The following is a 7,643-nucleotide window of genomic DNA, read 5'->3' as shown; positions in this document are numbered from 1 at the left end:
CCAGAGATACCTCACAACATTCTAGCTGCACTGAAACTCAGCAAAGAATCCGGAATAGAAGTAACTTTCAAGGGGGGAGAAGTTTTTATGAATAGGAACAGGAAAGACATAGGAAAGGTTGTAGTTAGAAGAGGGTTACCCTACCTATACACCAAAAATGCTAACGTACCCAGCATAAACGGCAGCATAGAACCAGAACCAGATAAGACAGACACTAAACTAGAAGAAGGCAAAACTGACAGCGTAGGTGAAGAGGAACAGGGAAACAGAGCTGATAGCACACATGAACACAACACGCACAGTCAGAGGAAACTCACAATAGGCAAGCCCATCCACGATGATTGTGCCCACCTGTTACACCGGAAATTGGGGCATGCTAGCTTCCCTATTATTCAAAAAATGACAAACTGTACTGAAGGTATAAAAGTAAAGGACTGTGAAAACTACCTTGAGTGTTCAGTCTGTAAATGCTCAAAGCTAAAAACCAAACCCAGGCCAAAGAAGGCAACGCGCACCACCAGCCACATTTTCAATCTGGTACACATGGACTTAGTGGGGCCCTTAAGGCCATCCATAAAATACAAAAAAAGGTACTTCCTCACCATCGTGGACGACTACAGTCGCTACGGTTTCGTATATACACTAAATCACAAAAACGAAGTATACCAGAAATTTAAGGAATTCTACAAGAGAGTAGAAGTCCAAGACAACACAAAAATAAAACAAATAATGACTGATAGAGGGTCGGAATTCCTCTCGAGGGATTTCTCACACTGGCTCAAGTCCAAGGGAATACTACACTTCATCTCATCACCGTTCTCAGCCTTTCAAAATGGGGTAGCGGAACGAAGGAATTCCACCCTGCAAACTATGGTAAAGTGCGCATTAGAGGATGCAGGGATTGGCCAACATTTTTGGTCAGAGGCCCTAGTGTATTCCAACTACACGCTAAACAGGCTTTGGTCTAACGTGATTGATAAGACCCCGTACGAGCTAATGCACAATAGGAAGCCACAAATAGGACACTTACATGTATTTGGGGTCACTGCAGATGTGCACATACCAAAATAACTACGCCACAAGGGGGACAAGGTATCCAGGAGGCTTAGGTTTATGGGTTACGAACCAGGCACCAAAGAATTCAGATTTGTAGACAGCAACAATAGATTCGTCATATCTAGGACAGCAGTGTTCCATGAGCAGGCAAATTGGTCCAAAATACATCTCAATGAAATACACCCCAGGCAGGAAATAAAACATAATATACAGGACCAGGACAAACAAACCACACAAGACAGCGAGAAAGAAAGGGGACACAAACCTAAGCACCAGGGAATCAGAATTAGTGAGTGGAAGGGAGACCACCCCAAGATAAGAATAGACACACTCACCCAGAAAGAGGCAAGGTACTTACACGACACCAACTCAACACCAAACAGACCAGTTAGGGCAAGCAGGAACCAGATACCCAAAAGACTTGAGGATTATGTACTGCACGTACACTCTAACCCAATCACCCCAAACTCCTACGACGAAGTGCTCAAACTCCCCCAGGAAGAAAGGTTAAAATGGGAGTCAGCCATGGAAAAAGAAATGAGCAGCCTCAAAGAACTAGATGTGTTCACCCCTGCCAAAGTTCCAGAAGTTAAGTCTTCAATAGGAACCAGATGGATCTTTAAAATCAAAACTCTAGAAGGTGGCAAGACACTATACAAGGCTCGGTTGGTGGCACAAAGGTTTGGCCAAAAATACCCAGAGGACTATACCGAAACCTACTCACCCACAGTGAGGGCAGAGAGTGTTAAAAGCGCCTTAGTAATTGCCTCCATCCTAGGTCTGGAAGTGTACCAGTTCGATGTACAGACTGCATACCTGCATGCCAAACTGGACAAGGAGATTTACGTTAAGGCACCACACAGCAGGGACACACATAGGGGTGACACATGGCTACTCAACAAGAGCTTGTATGGGTTGAAGCAGTCTGGGAAACAGTGATACGAGTGCCTGGTCAAGGTGCTCGAAGCAATGGGGTTCGCTGCAACACCAGCAGACAACTGCTTTTTCACCAGAAAGGAGGGCGATTCCCTAGAATACGTGCTTATTTACGTGGGTGACATCCTATACATTGGCAAACATAAAGAAAAATGTGACACCTTCACTAGCAAGTTAGGTGAACATTTCTCCCTAAAATCTCTAGGGAAGATAAACAAATATCTGGGTGTGCAAATCAGTAAAACCTCCAGGGGATTTCGCTTGTCACAAAAAGAAAAAATCATTGAACTTTTACACAAATGTAACATGGCAGATGCCAAACAAAGTGAAACTCCCATGCAACCAGACTTTTTGAAAAACATGTATGGCAAAGCACCCGAATTCAAAGACAACACACTCTACAGGTCCACCATAGGGTCCCTTTTGTATATTGCTAACTGGACCAGGCCCGACATTGCCCTACCAGTCAATTTACTGTCCAGACACGTAGGCAAACCCACCGTATATCATTGGGAAGCAATCAAAAGGGTACTCAGGTACCTGAAGTACAGTTCAGACGCATGCTTATGCCTAGAGCCGGATACACTCGATGGACCGACCCTCACCTGTTACGCGGATGCTGACTGGGCAGGGGATGTAAAGAGCAGGAAAAGCACTTCAGGATATGTGTTCTTCCTCAATAACAGCCCTGTACACTGGTACATGGGCAAACAAAATCTAGTAGCCACATCAACCACTGAAGCGGAGTACATATGTTTATCCAAGGCAGCCAATAACCTGACGTGGTTCGATGATCTACTCACCAGCATCTGGACCAAACCTGCATACCCAATAATCATTCACGAGGATAACAAGGCTGCTATTGAGATATCTAGGGCGGATGCCATAGGCCAGAGATCCAGGCACATAGATATCAAGCACAAACATGTGAGGCAACTTTCGAAAATAGGATTCATCAAAACCACACACTGCGACACTGAAGAACAAACGGCGGACATCCTAACAAAACCTCTGCAGGGCAAACAGCTCGCCTACCTAGTGTCCAAACTATGCGTTCACCCCTGGACTCTTCCCCGACAACAAACTGCACACAAACTGGTCAGAGGGGGATTTGTCACATATACATGCCTTACCTATACAAGCTGACATCCATGACCCAGGACTGCAAGGGTTAACACACACACACCCTCCATCTACCTACCCCCTAGACCACTCCTTACCCCAGACTCCGCCTCCCAGGTATTTAAGGTTGTCCCACGCTGCTCCAGATGTTCTTGCTGATGATTCCTGTAAAGAGAAGATCCACGTAAATAAAAAGTAATCTGTTTGACCATCGATGAGTCTATGTCTGTTATTGGGTCCGATCCTTGAAATTAGTAACAGAAAGAAAGGAGCATGCAAAGGACCACATAATATTGTAGTACACCACATCCTGCCAAATGGCCTCACCTAATGGTTTCATCTACTGTTGGTATTAAAAAGGAGCAGCAACAAACCCTGGTCACTCAGACCATGCTATTTATGTGCTTACACAGTGCTTGAAGGCTTTGAATTTTAGGATAGGGAGGAATAGGGTCCACCCATCTCAACTCTGACTCTAAGTGGGGTAAGCGCTCCCCGAGAGACAGCTGCTGTGCAAATTGGGTTCTCTCTGGACTCACAACTGTTGCTCAAGGAGCGGCTGGTAACTGGCTTTGTATAGAGCTATCTCCTGCATCAACTGTGTCCATTCTTGGACTAAGAGGAATGCTCACAGTCTCACAAATTGGTCCTTTCACAGTTGGAGTCATGTAACAGGCTGTACAGCTAGTCATGCTGCACAGACTTTCTGGTTTTTTCTCAGGCGCAATACAAAGTGCTGGTTATCACTTTTCAAACCACAAATAGCACAGAGCCAGGATACATGCCCTTCTGACCAAGTCAGATAGGGTGGGTCCTTCCAGGCTCCCTCGCTTAGATGTTGTCACCCAGTGAGACCCAGTGAGTGCATCTTTCCCATAGCTGCCCTGCCTGTGAAAGAAGATTATCGATGAGATCCAGCATCCTTCCTCCATCCCCTTACCACAAATAGCTGGTTCTTTCTTTCCCCAATAAATGGAGTAGGTTGCGACTACAGTCCAGAAGATGTGGGGGAAGATACCACATATGGTTTTGCAGATACCAAACTGTACATTTGCAGATGTACGGTTTGTGGTTACTATCATTTTGTTAGTTTTTACATTTTATTATTATGCACTGACTTGCCAGGGATGTTGTGTAAAAGATGGGTGTCCACATCAGTCTCTTAAATAAAAAGGTATCACTACTGTGTGATCTGCTGTCCAACAACAAAATCAAGCTGATCCCAATAAATGAGGAATTTGCATTCAGTCTGTGTCATCTGACTGGGAAGGGGAATAAATCTCTTTGATTGTAACAGTTTGAGTGTAACAGAAGATGATGAATGAAGGGAACTCCTGGGACCTTGCTGCATTCAGACAGCCCTTGTTTACGTGCGATGTGACCTGAGTTAGATCTTCCAGGGAGATTTCTCCCACATTGTGGCTGTTGGAAGGGACTGTGTAGATGATATGGCACCAAATAAAGCAAAATGTAATTTTAGCCTACATCAGCAGCATTGTTTTCAAACCATGATTCCAGATTCTTAGAATTTAAAGAGTTGAGTATAATTCAGTCTTTAAAAAATTGATGAAATGGAGGCAGACATAATAATACTTTTCAAATACCTGAAGGAAAATTATATCTAAAAAATCAAGACCTCTATTGTTTCAGAGTACAGGACATGACATAATGACATAAATATTAGGAATAAAAAGTCTAATAGTAAGAGAAGCAACAACAGCCAGGAAGCAGAGACAAAGGCAGTTGCTGGGAAGAATGAACTGAAACAAAATAAAAAAGATCCAAAAGAAAAGGAGAAAGAGAAAAAGAGAAGCAGTCTCAAGAGTGGTGCTGGTAATTCTTTGGGTTTTATGTGGATTGTGTTTTGTGTACAATGCCCATGGTTCGGCCTTAGTTCGTTGGGAGGAGGGTAATAGTTTGGTCCTTCTTTATGTTTTTGGCTGCTCTGTCATCTACTTTGAATGAGTTCCTGTTGTAAATGACCACACACACAAAGGGGTTGAGGAAATATGTGGTAACTTTATTGCCTTACATAGTGACATTATATAGTTTATTACTTTCAAGTTACAGCGTACTTGGCAGCATATCATTGGCTCACAGAATCTTCCAGGTAACTTAAATCATAGGTTAATCATTACTGCTTGCTTAAGCACTTCTAATATTTAGCTATAATTAAAATCTAACACACATCCCACTTCCTCTCCTCCTGTTCCTCTTATTTACAGAGTTAGGGTCTTATCTTCTAATGCCATTTCCTGGTGCAAGTAACCTTCCTTATCTGAGGTTTGCCATCCAAGATAGGAAAATTCCTGCACATATGCAGACTGCAGACTCCTACATGTCCTCTCTTTTTATTTAATTTTGAGGGAACAAAGATTTTTGTATATATCACATTTGGTGAGGAGGAGGCAGAGAGAGAGGGACAGGTTGAAACATAGTAATTAATGAGGGAATACACTGAATGAAACAACAGCAAGCAACTAACATGACAATAATAATCACAGCATAAAAAAACAACTGCTTAAGCCACGACCAATCAGGAAGCCAATTGGTCAACCAGTCAAAAGGAGAGGAAATAGCATGAACATTATTCTGAAAATATGATTGGAGTTTAGCAAGTTTATCTTCAATGGTTTTGTTCAAAGAGTGAAAATGAACAGCACATCCACGACGGCCAACAAGTTTACAAAAACCTCCTTGTCATGCTAACAAATAGTCAATAGCAAAACGTTGCTGGAGCACATCCTGATTCAGGTCCTCAATTTCATGTTGGAGATCACGAACTATAGCAGCAGTGGCATTAATTGATTTCTCCAGGCGACATGTTAAGCCCAGGATAGAATGTCTATTTTCTTGAGCTATTATTCCAGGGTAAGCCCCTAAGGTGATCACCCCAGTAATAGCTCTAGCTACAGCACGGCCAAAGGTATTTAGAGAGGACAGTTGTGTATCAATGATAACTTCATCATTACATGTAGGACCTAATGGAGAACGTCATTGTCATGAAGAAGATAAAGAAACGCCAATTTGTACAGGTAGGGAAAAGTAGCCAATAGCAGCACACTGATAGTTCTGAGGGTGTACGTTGGTTGCATATTTGTCAAAAAAGAACCACATATTAGGGTCCTTTAGTTGCCAGCCAGCACAAATGGATCCAGTATCAGTCATATCAAAAGCGTTAAAAATAGGAAAATTATCAAGATACATTTCAGGCACAATATTAGGCCCATACAAAGAAGAATTACAGGTTCCCCAGAGCCAATAATAATCAGTACAATAACTATAATTCCCTACTTTCGATAAAATGCGTTGAGCCTTAGCATAATCATTCCAATTGTTAAGCCAAGTATGGCAAGCATAACAGCAAAAACATAAGCCTCTAGTATATTGATTAGTACGAAGATAATGCCAACAAACAGAATTAAGTTGTGTTGGTGGCTTAGAAAACAACCAAGAATAATGAATGGTTTGCAATTGTGAAACAATAAAGGAAGAAGAAGATATTAAATCAGGTATGAAAGCAACTTGGTAGTACAGTGGTTTAATGCACCCTGTTATTAACACAGCTGCCAGCAATTTCTGCAGGTTCGAATCTTACCAGGCTCAAGGTTGACTCAGCCTTCCATCCTTTCTAAGGTAGGTTAAATGAGGACCCAGTTTGTGGGGGCAATAAGCTGACTTTGTATAAATATACAAAAGTATGAAGGCTATTGCTTAATGCATTGTAAGCCGCCCTGTGTCTCCGGAGAAGGGCGGCATATAAATCAAATTAAAAAAAAAAAAACTTGACCAAAAGCCATAAGAGGCTCATAGTACAGGGTGACATTAGTACCGTGAACCAAAAACATATATTGAGTATGACGAACCCAGAGATTAGGATTAAGTTGTATAGGCTCAGTGTCATTCAAAGCAGTAACAGAACCAAGAGAAGACAAGAGAATACAAAAAAGAATTGTGACAGAATTAGCTGTAATAATAGCAACTAGATTTTCAGGAGTTTGAGGTAGATCAGCTTGAACCAATTGCTGTTGAGCTTGGTATGTTGTGGCCTTCACTTGCCCCCATGTGATTGGCGGGCAGGTCCTTGCCACTCAGGATTAGGAGCAAGGCGATACTTTACTAGCGGTCTTGTCAGTGGTTCTATTGCACGAAAATGAACATTAACAGGAACATCTGGAAAGGAATCTACAAGAGTTAAATAATTCCAGGTAAACAAAGCAACAGATAGTAAATGTTGAATCTTTTGCAAATGGTATGGGCCAGACTCATGCTGCAGCTGTCTCTGCAAAAAGGACTTAAAGGTTAATATAGCAAAAACATTCCAGGGACTAGTAGAGGGTTCAATATGACCAGCAGCTAATTGTTCCTGAACAAGTTGCTGTAAAGCAGATAATTTTTCCATTGAAAGAGGCCACTGCTCTACCCACACGGGAGCAGTAGAGAGCCACTTAAGGGGAAGAGCCATCATCCAAAATCAATTGAGCATTAAAAAAGAAAGTAAATCACGACCCCAAATATTAGTATGAATT

The 7,643-nt window shown here is 42.2% G+C and overlaps 1 long non-coding RNA gene across 1 annotated transcript in view; it reads right to left on the bottom strand.

The window, feature by feature from the left end:
* Positions 1 to 5,113: 5,113 nt before the first annotated feature.
* LOC148114744 (uncharacterized) overlaps positions 5,114 to 7,643 on the bottom strand; it is a 17,440-nt gene continuing 14,910 nt past the window's right edge. Inside the window, exon 3 of the long non-coding RNA XR_015733208.1 lies at positions 5,114 to 7,287. This is a non-coding gene — a long non-coding RNA (uncharacterized LOC148114744). The remainder of the gene's footprint in view (positions 7,288 to 7,643) is intronic.

Source organism: Pantherophis guttatus, chromosome 3 (assembly GCF_059756535.1).
Source record: "Pantherophis guttatus breed Tessera chromosome 3, ASM5975653v1, whole genome shotgun sequence".
Classification (NCBI taxonomy): domain Eukaryota; kingdom Metazoa; phylum Chordata; class Lepidosauria; order Squamata; family Colubridae; genus Pantherophis; species Pantherophis guttatus.
This window is presented reverse-complemented; position numbering and strand designations above follow the sequence as displayed.